This window comes from Podarcis gaigeae (assembly GCF_964106915.1).
Source record: "Podarcis gaigeae genome assembly, chromosome: 9".
Taxonomy (NCBI): domain Eukaryota; kingdom Metazoa; phylum Chordata; class Lepidosauria; order Squamata; family Lacertidae; genus Podarcis; species Podarcis gaigeae.
In genome coordinates this window covers 62789123-62805218 of record NC_139685.1, presented here as the reverse complement: position 1 = coordinate 62805218, position 16096 = coordinate 62789123, and the positions used below count along the sequence as shown (strand labels likewise).

General features: G+C 41.0%; 1 protein-coding gene and 1 long non-coding RNA gene across 8 annotated transcripts in view; one reads left to right on the top strand and one right to left on the bottom strand.

The window, feature by feature from the left end:
• The window catches only part of GRID2 (glutamate ionotropic receptor delta type subunit 2), an 835972-nt gene that overhangs the window by 73093 nt on the left and 746783 nt on the right, over window positions 1–16096 (top strand). The window lies entirely within an intron of this gene.
• Window positions 4046–14449, bottom strand: LOC310852965. The gene is made up of 3 exons (XR_014568490.1): window positions 14385–14449; window positions 12492–12542; window positions 4046–4174 (listed from the first exon to the last, which is right to left on the bottom strand). It is a non-coding gene; the product is annotated as an uncharacterized lncRNA (long non-coding RNA).

Below are 16096 nucleotides of genomic sequence, written 5' to 3'. Positions count from 1 at the left end.
CTGGCCAACTGGTGAAAAGTACACATGCAAATAATTTATTTAGGGTAATGTAATATGCTCCTAAGTACTAGTGTCCATGTTTGTTTGTGTGTGTTTAGACACTTAATGTGCTGTCTTGATCTGAGTCTTTTAAACAGATGCTTACAATTAAGCTATGTAGTCTTTAATAATCCTTTAATTTATAATAGCCATTATTCCTCATGATTATTTATATATTCTTCCTAACGTGCAATAATAAATTCTATTAAGCTGTGCACATGTATGATTAAGCTTCAGTGAATCATAAAGGTCTGGGGTTACATTTACCAGTTGTATTTTGCATTTCTAATGCATACTTAAGTTACTTTATATTTAGGTTAATTACAATTTTTAGCAAAGGAGATGACTCATAATAGTTGAGAGAAAAGGGACATCTGGTGTAGAACAATTGCATTAGATATGCAGTTTGGAATGTTGAGGGGGGAATCAGCATTTTAATTGTTAAATCTAATTATATATATTTTTTCTAAAAATGCTATCATTTAAAAATAAATATGGATAATGCTCAGTGAATAATCTTTTTTAAAAAATTCGCTGAAGGGTATGGACATAAACTTTCAGGAATACCTACTGTACAATATTTATTTATTTATTTATTTACTTACTTTCCAGTCAGTAACAATGTTCTCTGGGCGGCTGACAGTACAATGGTACCTCAGGTTAAGTACTTAATTCGTTCCGGAGGTCCGTACTCAACCTGAAACTGTTCTTAACCTGAAGCACCACTTTAGCTAACGGGGCCTCCTGCTGCTGCTGCGCCGCCGGAGCATAATTTCTGTTCTCATCCTGAAGCAAAGTTCTTAACCTGAAGCAATATTTCTGGGTTAACAGAGTGTGTAACCTGAAGCGTATGTAACCTGAAGCGTATGTAACCCAAGGTACCACTGTATCAATAACTCTCTTCACATTTAAGGGACCTACACAAGAGTTCAGCTATGAACATGGCTCTGTCAATTTTGAGAAGCAATAATAACAGTTGTTGTTATTAATGTTGCTAATGAGTTTCCATATCAAATCAGTTTTCAAACTGACTTCGAACCCTGGTTTAAAAACCTAGTTATTATGGTATCCCTGCTCACGGAGCTGATTCACACACCTACAGCAACTTTGCTGCGCCCTGATCCGTTGTTGTTGGTTTTTTTGCTGCTGCACTGTGCTGAGCTAAAATTAGGTTCAGCATGATGTCCAAACTGCGACTTGTGATGAAGCTCTTTCCTCACTAACCACAAGCTACAGGAAAGAACATACCATGCATAGAGGCCATGGTTAGTGAGGGGAGAGACGCAGTGATGGCAGAAACCCAAAGCGCCTGCAAACTCCTTACTGACAGCCGACACATGCGTGCTGTCTCACTAAACCAAGGTTTGGCTCAGTATGTCTTGCTCTGACTAGCGTTAGAGCAGATCTATTTTTAAACTATGGTTAAGGCCTGCAAAGAAGGGAAAGGGGAATTCTTGATGGAAAGCAAAGCAAATGCCTGTTTGAACCAGCTGCTTTGAGTCAGGTTAAGAATGCAATCCTATGGTCTCCAGGAGGGAACAGCCAGAACCCACAGGATATTATGGAGCTCCCTTCTTGGTGGAAAAGCGGGATATAGATAAATATAAAGTTATATAATTGATCCATCCAGCTCAGTATTATCTGCACTATGGTTATGTCAATGTTGTGCCATCCAGTTGTTCTTGGACTACAGCTCCCATCTTTCTTGTTCATTGACCAACCTGGCTTGGACTGTTGAAAGTTGTAGGCCAGCAAGGGATCAGGTTGCTGGGAGAGTGATGTTTTGAACATGTCTTGCTTGTAGGTAACTGGTTGACTACTGTGAGAACAGGGCTAGAAAGGCCTTTGGTCTGATCCAGTATAAAGGCTCTTACAATGTGCTTACACTGACTTTCATTGGCTCTCCAGGGTTTCAGCCCTGTAGATGCCAAGGACTGAACTTGGGACCTTCTGCATAGAAAGTATGTGCTCTTCCACTGAGTTATGGCCTCTGCACATACAAAAAAAGAAGAAGCTAGAGCATCTCTCTTCCACAGCAGGGTTTGTAATGGATATAAATCTGTACCCTAAGCAGGACTCCATCTTCTCTTCCACAGAGTTTGTCTGGGCTATGAAGCTAGGACCTTTTGCAACACACCCCTAGCAAGAGTGATATTTCCCAGCCAACAAACCAAGTATGGAAATTGTTCATGATATGACCTTTCTGACAAGGAACTTCCATGCCCATGCTACCAGCCACCAGGCTACCAGTCACAGGACATCCATTTAATGACTGCCTTTCAGGTGTTGTGGCATCCACAGGAAAAATTGCTTCTGTGTGCCAGTACTTTCCATATTCTTATCACACGGAAGCTGGATTGCAGTAATTATACTGAATCCCTTTGCACTGAAACATCTTTGAAGTGGCCAGTATTGCTACAATATCTTTGCATTCATTAAGCACATTGTCAGCAGGACAGAATAAAAGTGCTGTAAATTGGGGAAACAAGGTGATGCCTTGACCCCAATGAAGTTGACAGAACTGGTTATAGCTGGGCTTTCTTTCATGGTAACAGTATGAGGGTACGAATGAAAGAAAGAACGAAAGCATCATCTCATTCCGCAGCTATTTCTAATTTTAAAAATGACTTTCTCCTCTGAAAGCTGAATTACCAGGGATAGTAAGGATATTATTGCAATCTAATGCAGGAAACTGATCATCCATCACATTTAAATTATAACTTGAGCCAAAATTATATTTTATATTGGAATGAGGATTTTCCCCCCGCCTGTGCTGATGTTCAGCTCCAACTAAGTTTTTATGCACACAAGAATGGAGGGAAATGCCTGGAATTGAATTTCCATAATGAAAAGGAAGTTAAATGGATTTTCAGAGGGGGCTGGGAGAAAAGAATTTCATGTGAATTTCTAAGGTTAATTTTTTATAGAAAGAGAAGGATCAAAAGTGGATTTTATGCTGGATTAATACATTACCAGAGATAACGGAAACTACTTCTGAATGGCAAGGTTCCACGTTACTCACAGTAATGTCTGCAGCGTGGAAATATGAGGCTCAGGTAAATTGGGTCATTTCATCTCGCATCAGCATTACACACCTGTTTTAGGGTAACAACCTTTTTATTATTTATTTCACACTGCTTAATATTCAGAACTTCTAAGTGGTAAACATAAAATGTTAAAACAACAACAACACGAAGAGCAAGTAAACTTAATAAAGATGCCTGAAGTATGAAAGTCTGTTGTGCACCTGAAGTTCAGCAGAGAGGAGGCCTGTCAGATTTCAGTCAGAAGGGCTATCCACAGGATTGGGCCTGTACAATAGTGAATGTACAGTGGTACCTCAGGTTAAGTACTTAATTCGTTCCGGAGGTCCGTACTTAACCTGAAACTGTTCTTAACCTGAAGCACCACTTTCGCTAATGGGGCCTCCTGCTGCTGCCGCACTGCCGGAGCACAATTTCTGTTCTCATCCTGAAGCAAAGTTCTTAACCTGAAGCACTATTTCTGGGTTAGCGGAGTCTTTAACCTAAAGCGTATGTAACCTGAAGCGTATGTAACCTGAGGTACCACTGTACAGTGGTTGTCACAAGGTGTGCCTCTGATCCATAGGATGGGGCAGTAACAGCAGCTCACCTGAATATCACATAGACCAGGCAAGAATATAAAGAATCAGCTGTCCCTTAAAGTATCCTGGACCCCAGTTGTAAAGGGCCTTGTAATTTAACACAAGAACTTTGAACCTGGCCCAGGAACATAATAGGGTGTGAAGTAACAATTGAATAGCTATCTCCTTTGAATGTTTCTTCAAAAAAACATCTGAAGCTTTTTAGGATGCAGACACATGGCTGTTGAGTTAATGCAAGGATGGCTTCGCTATGTTACAGTGATCCAAATGGGTGGTTTCCAGATACTGGATGACTGGAGCAGGGCTATCTCTATTCAGGTATGGTCATACAGTAGTTGGCATTTCCCATAAAGCTGATACAAAATACACACTTACTGTTTTAGTTGTGAAGCATATACACTTCTGGCAATGTGTGCTTGCTTTTGTGCTCCTTTAATTCCTATAACCGACTGTAGACCACCATTTTTCTGTGCTCCTCTCCAAAGGAAAATGACTGCCTTGAACTTTGTGCTGTTTAGAGAAGAGGGAAGAATGCAAAATGATACTATATTTGTTATAAAGCAATAATAATAATAATAATAATAATAATGAATAGCCAAATGTGGATGTGAACTCTTGTTGTATTAAGACTTCATTCTCTGTATATGTTTCAGCCTAGCAAAAGTAGTAGTGCGTTAGGAAGAGGCTTAGTGCCACTAAAACTCTGATTAAATTATGCAGGCTATTTCATATTCAATATGAGACTCTAGGTATTTCTGTATTAATCGAGCTGGACATGACCTAAAAATGTCTTTGTCCTAGATTCCCTTGTCTGGGAAACGTTGGTGACTTGTTTATGTGATCAAAGCTGGAAAAAGCAACTATATATATATATGGTTTTGTGTGTGTGTGTGTGTGTGTGTGTGCATGCACTGTTTAAACATGTTTATATACTATGTTTAAAATTAATACTGAATAGCTGTTGCTGTCCAAATGCCTGCAAGTTGGTAAGTGGGATTTCTTCATTCAGAATGTTGACTACATTAAATACACAGTGAACATGATTTGAGCAAAAATGCAAAGGACGCGTCCAGATGTGTGTTTTATTGTGGGATGGGTGCTCCTCAGGCAAGCAAATCTTTCACAGCATCCACATATCATTTGACATTAGGGCTGGGCAATGCCTGGTTTTCAACGTTGTAATATATCACCAGCCAAACATTGCGATATACCAATATATCTTGATGTCTGAAATAAGGATGGACACAAACACGCGCGTGCACATACAGAGGGGGAGAAGGGAGACATAGGCACAATGAATAAACACACACATACACACACACACACACACACACACACACACACTGTACACAGAGAGAAGGAGAAGGGAGGAAAGAGGCTTAAACAATAGGGGAAGATTATTATTATTATTTATTAACTCAGAAGGAAATAACCCGAGTTTATTTTTCCATGGGACTAGTGGCGGCTTCCAAGTGAGCCCCAGCTGAGGGTAGTAGCTATTCAAAAGGCAGGGCTGGGCAGTAACAGTGTGGGGAAATTTTTGGAAGGTGAGGCAGAAAGAGCTTCCTGCTCTTGGGAAGACCCTGGAGCAGTTTGGGTGTTAGGAGGTGTGCAGGCGCTGCTGAGGGCCAGATTTAGGTTTGATGAGGCTCTAAGCTACTGAAGATAACGGGGCCCTTTATATGTCCAGCTGTCCTTTCTCAACAATAAATTGTTGCTGTTTTTTGTGTTGAGTATATGCTATATGGTAATTTATGGACCTAATAGGTATCTAAAGCCATTTGCACATAACAAAATATGTATTTTATCATAGGCACCCTATATACAGAAATGAGCAAACTAGTGATATTTTAGGGAGAAGTCTAGCAGGCGGGGCCCATTACTTACATCATAGTGGAAAGTGGTTTAGAAAGTGGTTATCATACTTCCCACTTTTACTGCAATATATTGTGCAAATATTGTCTTCCAGGTGACCTGTTTATTTCCAGTATGCACTTGAATCTGGAGGCACCATTTAATGACATTTGGAGGCACAGGCCTTAAAACATGCTGTCTTTGAAATCTGCTTTAAAACTCAATCTCCAGCACTAGTCAATGTAAAGCAGTTATGCCAAAAACCGAATTGTAAAAGCTGATCTAGGATAGAGTGTGAGTAGTGTACTGGAAAGCAACTGTGGTCACACTCAGTCACACGTGAAGCTCAGTGGGTGACCTAAGACCAATCACTTTCTCTCGGCCTAACCTATATCACAGGGTTATGATTGCTATAAAATGGGGAGAGAGGGAATATTCTGCCTTGAGCTCCTTTGCGGAAAGGTGGGATATAAATGAAATAATGAACAAAGCGCAACCATGCAGCATTTCAATTACAGACCTCTGTGTCACCACTGAGAATTTCACTGATGTAATCAAGTATAACTGTTTTCTTATGACCAATCACCAATCTCAGTCACTGTCTGTATTTCTGTGTGCTTGGGTTCACTTTTCCACACTTGAATAAACAGCTCTTACTCACAGTTCATTGTACATATGCCCTGAAGGGGTGGGAGAAAGGATAACTGTATGCCAGAGGCATGCCAACTTTTCTCTAAGAGTAAATGATACAGCTGTGTTATGCATTATGCCTTTTAAACTAGGGCTTTCTGACACGTGACATCACTTGCTAGGGAAAGCTGCTTGAAAGAGGATGCCAAGGAGAAGTAAATATAGGCTTGCATCCATAAACCTAACTCCTCTGAAAAGAGCAACAGAAATACCTATGCCTACTGATCTATGGCAGCGTACCTTGTCAGACACTGCAATGTAGGAACATGCAATGTCAAGAGATACTTACCAAACTATTTGGATTATGCACAAAAACACATTTGATTAAGGGGAGGATACAGTAGCAAATAGGGACGCAGGTGGCACTGTGGGTTAAACCACAGAGCCTAGGACTTCCGATCAGAAGGTTGGTGGTTCGAATCCCTGCGACGGGGTGAGCTCCCGGGGTGAGGTCCCTGCTCCTGCCCACCCAGCAGTTCGAAAGCACATCAAAGTGCTAGTAGATAAATAGGTACCTCTCTGGCAGGAAGGTAAATGGCGTTTCCATGTGCTGCTCTGGTTTGCCAGAAGCGGCTTAGTCATGCTGGCCATATGACCTGGAAGCTGTACGCCAGCTCCCTTGGCCAAAAAAGTGAGATGAGCACCACAACCCCAGAGTCGGTCACGACTAGACCTAATGGTCAGGGGTCCCTTTACCTTTTTACAGTAGCAAATGCACCAGTATGGAAGGGAAGTTCCATAACTTTAGAATAAAATAATGAGTGAGAGAGGGTTCCTTGGAAGTAAGTGCAGGGCTTTTTTCAGCTGGAACTCGGTGGTACTCAGTTCTAGCCCCTTTGAGCCATTCTAAGAGAACGAGGGAGGTGTTCATAGTGAGTTCTGACACCCCTTTTCCTAGAAAAATAGCACTGTGTAAGTCCCATTGATTTCAAATACTTTCAAGTATTTACCTACTTGCTTGCTTCCTATATCTATATCCTGTCTCCCCGCCCCCCAAGGAGCTCAATGCATCATACATGGTTCTCTTCCCTCAATTTTGACTCCATAGCATGTCTGTGAGCAAGGTTAGCCTGAGAGACAGTGACTGGCCCAAGGTCACATAGTGAGTTTCATTGCTGAGTAGGGATTTCACTCCTGATCTCCCAGGTTCTAAGCACTATGCTGCTCTGGCTCTCTCAGTCAGTGTGCTGAGGACTTTAGTTTCTGTTTCCTTTCTCAAGATGCAAATGGAAACAAGGGTTACCCCAAAAGGATTGCCATCATATTTCAACCCAGAAATTCAGTGATGAAATTTGAAGCAGAATCAGGAGACAAAACAGCAAGTGACTTTCTCCACCTCACCACAACCACTCTAGGTCTTTTGATTCCTTTTCCATACTTCACTTGGAATAGTTAAGAGGATGGCAAATATCCCACACTGTATGAATGGGATGGACAGAAGGAAAGGGCTGAGGGAAAGTAAGGATAGATGAGAGAAACAGCCCTACTTCCTCTTCTGATTCAGCAGGTATATAAAGGAGAAAGAGTTCTGTCTTGAATACTGAAAATCCTAATCCTAACTGGAGGATGGGAAAGGCAAGATCTATCCTTTCTATGGAGAATGTAAGCATGCAACCAATGCCTTTGATAGGGTGGCCAGATATGAACAAGAACACAGCTTCTCTACCTTCCATTGTGTGAAAGAAATGTTGACATGAACAGCTTTTCTAAAGCATCCATGACAATTTCTCACCATTGAGAGAAATTTCTCACCATTACATTGCAGGAGAACCATTAAGTCCAGGATTCTGTTGTATTTGATCCCTTTCTCCTATAGTGTGCTGGCCCAACTTACTTCTTTTCCATTGCAACTTTGTTTGATGTGGCACTAAATCCAGTTTGTGGGGATACAACAGAACCAGATGTTGGTTTTGAACTGTTAGAAGCATCAGGATTAGGGTTCCATAGGGGAAGAGGTGCAAAGATAGCCAGTCACAGCTAAGGATTCTGTCCACATACGTTAACACTTCATATGGTGAAACCAGGTTCTGTTGGAGATTCAAGGGACTGGGGTTTGGAGAAGGGAGATAAAAATATGGAAGCATCAGATGACACTAGGTAGGAGGGACAGAAATGGGACTTTAAATGCATAAGCATATACCGTATATACTCAAGTATAAGCCGACCCGAATATATGCCAAGGCACCTAATTTTACCACAAAAAACTGAGAAAACTTGTTAACTCGAGTATAAGCTGGTTCACTACACCACAAACCTGGTGGTGGTGGCAGCGGCGGAGGAAGAACAAGCAGCCTGAAAAGGCTGCTTTCGGACTGCTTGTTCCTCCGCCACCGACAGTGGCAAAGGTGGTGGAGGAGGAAGGAACAGCCCGAAAGGACCCTCACTCGAGTATAAGCCGAGGGGGGCTTTTTCAGCATTAAAAATGTGCTGAAAAAGTCGGCTTATACTCGAGTATATACGTTTTATCTTTTGTCCACTTTCTAAGTGAAAGAATGATTTTATAATTTCCTGCCATCTGGTTTATACTGAAGAAACAAATGCTTTTCTTGAGAACAAATTATGCCATTATAGTTAATTGTTGATAAAGTCGGAGTAGGGTCAGCCCTTATTAATAGTATTGTATTAGAAAGCACATTCATATTTTTGTTGGTCTGAAAACCTGACCCAATTTGACTGGCATTTTGAAACACCACTTGCATAATTTAATTGTGCTGTGCCCTTTGTCAGTCACAATCAATCCATGCTGTCTTTTACACACACGTGAGTAATATATATAGACACACACGCACATACACACATGTCTATATAAATACCATATTTTTCCGTGTATAAGACTAAGGTTTCCCCCTAAAAAGTAATGTCAAAAATTAGGGGGCATCTTATACATGGGGGCGTCTTATAGACGGGAAAATACGGTATGTAAACAATTGCAGGGCCTGGAGATGGTCAGGCCATATGCCCATTGCAGTGACCAGAGAAAGAATGACTGCTGGGAGGAGAGCAGAGAGAAGAAACATCATGGTGCATCTGCAGCAGCATAACTGGACACCTTCATCTGCCTCAGTTGCAACAAACCATGACTCTCCTGTATTGATCTCTATAGCCACAGCAGGCACCGTAACTTTCCAATAGTTTTATTTCACTCGCAAAGGCACATTCCTCCATTGTATTCCAAGACAGACGGATGCCAACAACATATATTTAAATAAATCCCATGTGTCCATTATTATTTTTCTGACTTTGGCGTTTAGGGAGTAGAATATTTGGGTGTCTGCTATTTTAGAAGCTGTTATTAAAATTATCTTTCCAGTTTTATCACTGCAGATGCTCTTGGCAGCTGCAGAAAATTGATTTTGTTTGCTGCTGACAAACAAATGAGGCAACTGGGCAAAGAGTGCATGCTTTGCAGAGAGAGACATATGATGGGTCTGCACATTGAACATCATGGTTTCAGTGAGGTTTGGGGACCAATGATCACCTCCAAAGCAAATATATTTGCCTGATATTCCTTTTTGGATAACTTGTTTTCATGACATATATACTCACTCTAGGTCAAAACATTTTCTGCTTTGCACATGGACTGCTTGGTTCACAGAATCATAGAATCTTAGAGTTGGAAAGGACCCAACCCCTTGCAATGCTGTAATCTCAGCTAAAGCATCCATCACAGATGGCCATCCAACCATGGTTTGCTTAAATGTTAGGTACAGGTCAGGTTTGAATAGGCTTGGTGTGAACTGGACAGTTATTGTAGGCAAAGGCACTCCATATAAACTGGCCACCCAAATGGCCTCACAAAGGAAGCCAATTTCATAGTTAATATGAGCCCTCTTCACATATTATATGCCCTGTCCCTGATTATATGAAGAGCATAGGCTTCCACATCATTTGGAATGGAGTTGGACAGATGAGTGAAAATATAAGAATGCAATATAATACTGTATGATATGATACTATACGATTGAGCTCTGAGCAAGGGTTTTCCTGTGGGCTTATTTTTCTGTCCGGCCTTCCTTCTGCATCACTTGACTCTGTAGGGATTACCTTGTGGCAGTATCATAGTGTGTAGAAGTACTATGAGCAGTGCTGGGCACCTGGGTCAAGCTGCCATTTTAATTTCCCACAATATCGCTGACATTGCATTGCTCCAGGGAATGAGAAGCCTATTGCATATGTTCATCCTTCTGATGGTGGGAATATTTACAGAGTAGGGCCTCAGCTGTTGATCAACTAGTCCATCTAAAGTGTACAGTATGGAAGACAAGGGAGCTGAATGTGTGTGTGTGTGTGTGTGTTTGTATTTTGCAGGTGAATGCCTTGACCCTACAGATTTTTTATTTGCTCACCAGTAGTACATGGCCCTTGGTCATTTTCTGCTGAGGGAATGCAGCCCTTGGGTGAAGAAACATTCTGGACCCGATATATAGAACATCTGAACAATGCATTTGGTTCACACATGTATGGTGCATCACTGGTGTGTGTGAATGAGTTATCACAGATCACCCAATTTCACAGCCATGCTTCAAATATTACTCATATGAAGTTGCCTATTCTGCTGAAAGGAGATGTAGGTTTGTGCCTCTGGGCCCACCTCTAACAATGCATAGGTCACTTGCCACCCACACATTAGTATGAACATCTTATATGGTTTCTACATGTGAAGGCTTCTTTGGGTCTCTGAATCTGGGACTCAGAAAAGCCTTCATGCCTAGAGGTCTCTCCACCTTGGATATAAATGGAATTGTACAGATGAGTCTGGGAGGAGCAATGGATCTTTGGTAGTCATTTCTACTGCCCCTTCTTAAGAGTATCACATGTAGGAAGTTACAGATTCAGTGCTTTTCACTGGGGTCAATTCACACATTTTGATGAGAGGCTTAAGGTGCACAGTATTAAAATAATGTACATGAATATGGAACTCTGCCTAAATATGCTGGAGTTTGAGCATCCTAAATAAGAAGCATTTGTTAAATTCTATGGAAATGTGAGGTGACCCTTTCAAATAATGGGATATATGCCCATCCTACTCTAGAGCATGTCAGATAACTTTGCTTCACACTGGATATTGGTTTTTTTCCCTTCATTTATGAATGATTTCTCATTGACTGGAACCTCAACATTTCATTTCACCGGTAAATCGCAAATTGCCTTGCAAACATATTGTTAACACGCACACTTGACACGGTGGGGCTAAACACATTATGCAGAACTAACCACAATAAAATACAAGGGAAGAAGAGCAAAACAAAACAAGAGACTTGACCCACTTTTCAGCAGAAAATACTGCCTCTGCTAATTATGAGAATTTGTAAAGGCCTTGAGATCCACGTACCTGAACTAAGCTCAAGTGTGTGATTCTGTGAGAAAAGATCTAGAAGCATGAAACTGGCTTTGGGAAGCTTAGCTATGTTCTCTGGAGTATTGTGTCCATTTTCAATTTCAGTGGGCTGTGTAATTATCCCACAGAACTGGGGAAATTACCACAGCACAGGCAGTACCTCAGTGCAGAAAAACAGCAGGAAACAGATATTTCCATTGCCCAGTTTATTTCCTTCTTTTTCTTTTCACAACCAGGGTTGGCTGTACCATTAGGTAAAGCTTCTGTACTCAGAATGGGGATGGAGGAGCCATCTTGTTCCTCACCTCAGGCAGAAAAATATTTCGGGCCAGTCCTGTTCATGCTGGGAAGCTTTTATATTAGAGAAGATCCTAGTTCTGTCTCCATGTCGCCAGAGGGACAACCCTCCACAAGCAAGCAGCTACACAGTACACAAGGGAGGCGGGAAAATCTGATAGGCATCTCAGATGCCGCTGACTGGTACCTTCCATTCCAAATAGCAGCTGAGGGGGCCACCTGTGTGCAATGATTTCATTCCCGCAGGCGCTCTGCAACAGCGATGCATGCGTACAATGTGAAGTGGTTCTATGGCTGAATCTAAATGGCCCTCTTCTTTCTGCCTATTTGGGGGTGGCAAAATGGGTGGAATCAGAGTTGGAAGGGTCATCTAGTCCAACCCTCTGCAAATGGAAGAACAGCCGCTGCAATGCAGGAATAAAAAGCAAAATGTCGAGGAAGGGCACTCTTACCACCTTTGAGGGGGAAACCGTGCTCTGTCTCTGAGGGGAGAAATTTTCACAAGAGCAGTCAGGATCCTTTAAAAAAAAAAGAGGGGTGAGACTAAGTTAGTCTTTCTGCATATGTTTGAAATGGAGTCAAATGGAGTCTACTGAAACCCGAATGCTGTTTGTGTGAGGCGTACTTTCCTTACACAGTATTACTCACGTTGTCCCCTGAAGCCACTCAAAAATCCTTCCCCTCAGCATCACCGTCAGGCTGAAAGGTAGGAAAGAATATTTGATTTCTCAAGATAAATGTAAAAGAAACACCCGTGTTTTTGTTTCTTTGAAGATTCCTACTTGCTTTTTGACTGAGGTCTTTAAAGAGGCTGACAAAATTTAGAAACGGTTGAAAATTTAATATTGAAAACCTTGAAATCATTAGCTGTGTGGGCATGTGGTGGTTTTGAAGTATTCTTAAATGTTTTTAAATGTTCTGGATGTTTTTAGTTGTTTTAAAGATATGTTTTTAAAAGTTATTTTTACTCTTAATTGCGCAGTTTGGTTACCTGTTTGACACCCTGGGCTCATTTGGGGGGTACAGTGGTTTATACTTTTAATAAATGGAATAAAAAATAATTTAACACCATACACCGAAAAGAAAACCAGTAATCTGCAACAGGAAACTGATACTGTCTTTGTGTACCTCTGTCTCTCTCCTTGATTCCTTCCCACAGTAGTTACCCACCCTGTATATGGGCAGCTTTTTTTTATAGGTTTATGACATCAAATATTACTTTTATGTGCTAAAAATATTAGTTGACTTTAATGTACAAAAATCTTGTGTGAAAGTGTTCCTTGTGCTGCAAAATCAAACATTTCAGCTGGCTCCTGTTAGCTCGATTCAACCATTTTACCTCACATTTTGCCACAGAAAGCTATATTTTTATACAGCCAGTGTGGTGTAGTGGTTAGAGTGTCAGATCAAGACTTGGGAGACCAGGGTTCAATTCCCCATTTAGCTATCAAGCTCACAGGGTGACCTTGGGCAATCCTAGCCCTACATCACAGGGCTGTTGTGGAGATGACATGAGGAGAGGGAGAACCATGTTTGCCACCTTGAGCTCCTTGGAGATAAAAGTGGGGTAGAAATGCAGTAAATAATAAACAAATATAATAATAGCTAAGATGGATGATCTGATGAGTATTTTTATGGGTTGCCCAGATTCTCATCTTTTGATTTGTGGTGGTTTTTGCCAGGATGGGGGCTGGTTTTGTAAGGGAGTGTTGATTAGAGGAAGACTCAAGAAAGACCCTCCCAGAAGAACCTTGTTGTAAAATAAATTAAGGTGGTCAAATGTTGCATTTCATTATATATAAACATCGGTTACTACGTCTAACTGAAAGTCCTCTAGACTCTATGTGTACAGGCGTAATCTATAAGGGAATAACTGACCATGTGAACTTATGTTCTGTTTAGTAACTGCAGTACCTGTTTAGACAAATCTGAAGTACCCGTCATGAACGGGGAGGGCAGGGTACAAATAAAATTGTTGTTGTTGTTGTTCCAAAGCATCCTTTCCACTGCAAAGCATGCTCAGGGCAGCACACCACTTTAAAAAGTTTACCTACTTTGCTAACAGTTGCAAGGCATGACAAGTTTTAGTTATAAACAGCAGGCTAATGAAAATATAACATTATTAATAGAAAGCAATAAAATTGAACCATCTACTGATCATTTATAATAAGGTCTAACAGTAAAAACAGAAGAATCCCCTAAAACAGCAATCTCCAGAACTAAATCTTGACTCCAGCAATAATTCCTAAATGATGGTCTCTAGACTCTAAATATCCTCAACAGTAGCAGCCTTTGCAGTAGGAGTCAATCAAGGCCCTGTCCTCCCAGGCCAGATGGAAAGAGGCCAGACCAACAAAGGAGCAGGTTTTGCAGGGCTCACAGCAAGGTGGATTAGCAGAAATCCCAGGCCATCCTACTGCATGTTATTCTGAAAGTCCTAGCTTCTCCCCAAAATCAAAGGGCCACTTTGCATGTACATTTGCCAGTGTCTTCCTAGCAGCCTGTGCTATATTGCTCACATTTCTCTGCATATAAATATACCTGAAAACCAGACTGCATGGTTAAAAGGCCTTACATAAACTAAGACCCTTGTGGGAGCAATGATGAAAACAGAAACAGTCACTTTCATAAAAAGGGGGGGGGGTCTAATCTGGGAGGCGCCAATGGGTTGCCCTCCCGATAGTGCTGGACTACAACTCCCATCATCCCTGTTAATTAAGCCATGCTTGCCGGGGCTGATGGGAACTAGAGTCCAACAACAGCAGAAGGTTACCAGGTTGGCTCCTACTGGTCTAACCTTTGGCCTAACTATTTTTTTTGAAAGTGTATTTCATGTAATCTTTTGTAAGTCACTTTGACAGCTCCTCAGAGCTATAAACTGGGAAATAAGTATTTGGAATAAATAAATAAAGAAGAATGCCCTCCACTTTTTATCCAATTCTCAGTGTTGCAAGTTATGAATAAAGGTAAGCATAATATTCTAACCCAGTGGCAAATTCTATTCTTGTTAAAATAGTGCCATTGTCCTATATTCTCCAGCACTGGTTACCAAATTCTGTAGACAGTCATTTGAGATTAACCAGGCTCTTTAGTACACTGTTGCTCTGACATAAATAACATCATTGAGCTTTAGAAATTTATTTTTCCTATTATATTTCCACAACTTCAAGCATTATACTTCATTACATTCCATTACTTCTGCCAGTCAGTGTGTCATTTGTTGAGGCACAGCGGGTGGGAAGAGAGAAGAAATATCTTTGAAATGCTATGTGCAAGCTTCATTATATATACCAAGGTCAGGTAAATAATAACAAAAATTGCTACATGGAAGATCCTTCATTTGTGCTCTCTGAAGAGCTTGTTATCTTTTTCTGTGCATATGAACCACATCATTTACATATTGCTGCACTGTTTGGTGGGACATATTTTATTGCATTGTTACTGTGTCTAGTCACTGCTGGTATCCATCATTCATTTAATTTGCTGCATTAAATATGGAGGTTTGTAATGAAAGCATTGTGTTCTGCAATGTTATTACATTTTTAACCTAGAATGGGATCTACTGTTAACAGCACAAGCCTGTAGCTGCAGAGCAGGGACAACAAAATGCTCTCCCTTCCCTGATTACTCATTTGACTCATGGCCTCACATAGATTACTTCAAATTATTGTTGACCTGTTAATCTTCTGTCTGGAACTGGGATGAATTTGATGTTCCTTACGGGATGGAGCTCCTAAACTAGAAGAACTAGGCCTACATAGGCCAGAAATCAAATTCTCTAAAATACACCAGCCCCAAGTGCCTAGGGCACAAGTAGAAATCCAGAAAAAGTCTGGGATTTCAGTCAGCAAAGTAGTCCCCAACTTTTCCCCAAGGAGATGGCATACACACTCCTGCCCCCCTCTACTTTTCCTTACAACAATTATAAATGCTGTAACCAAATAATAAATAAATTTACACATTGGAAGGCCCACATTTGGGTGGATATGTGAAATAAAGCTGGGTCCCTCTTCACACATGCTCACATACCCCACTCTCTTCAAGTATTAGGTCTTGTGTGTCTGTGGAACACCATTCATTGTCATGTAGGAACCACCTCTGATCCCCTGCCTTTTGTATTATTTTTACTGCCCTTCCCATCCAGATTTGCTCAGATGTTCATTTTTATCAACTTGAGCTTATTCTTATTTTGTTCCGTGAACTGCCCTGAGACCTCCGGGTATAGGGTGGTATATGAATTCAATAAAATACAA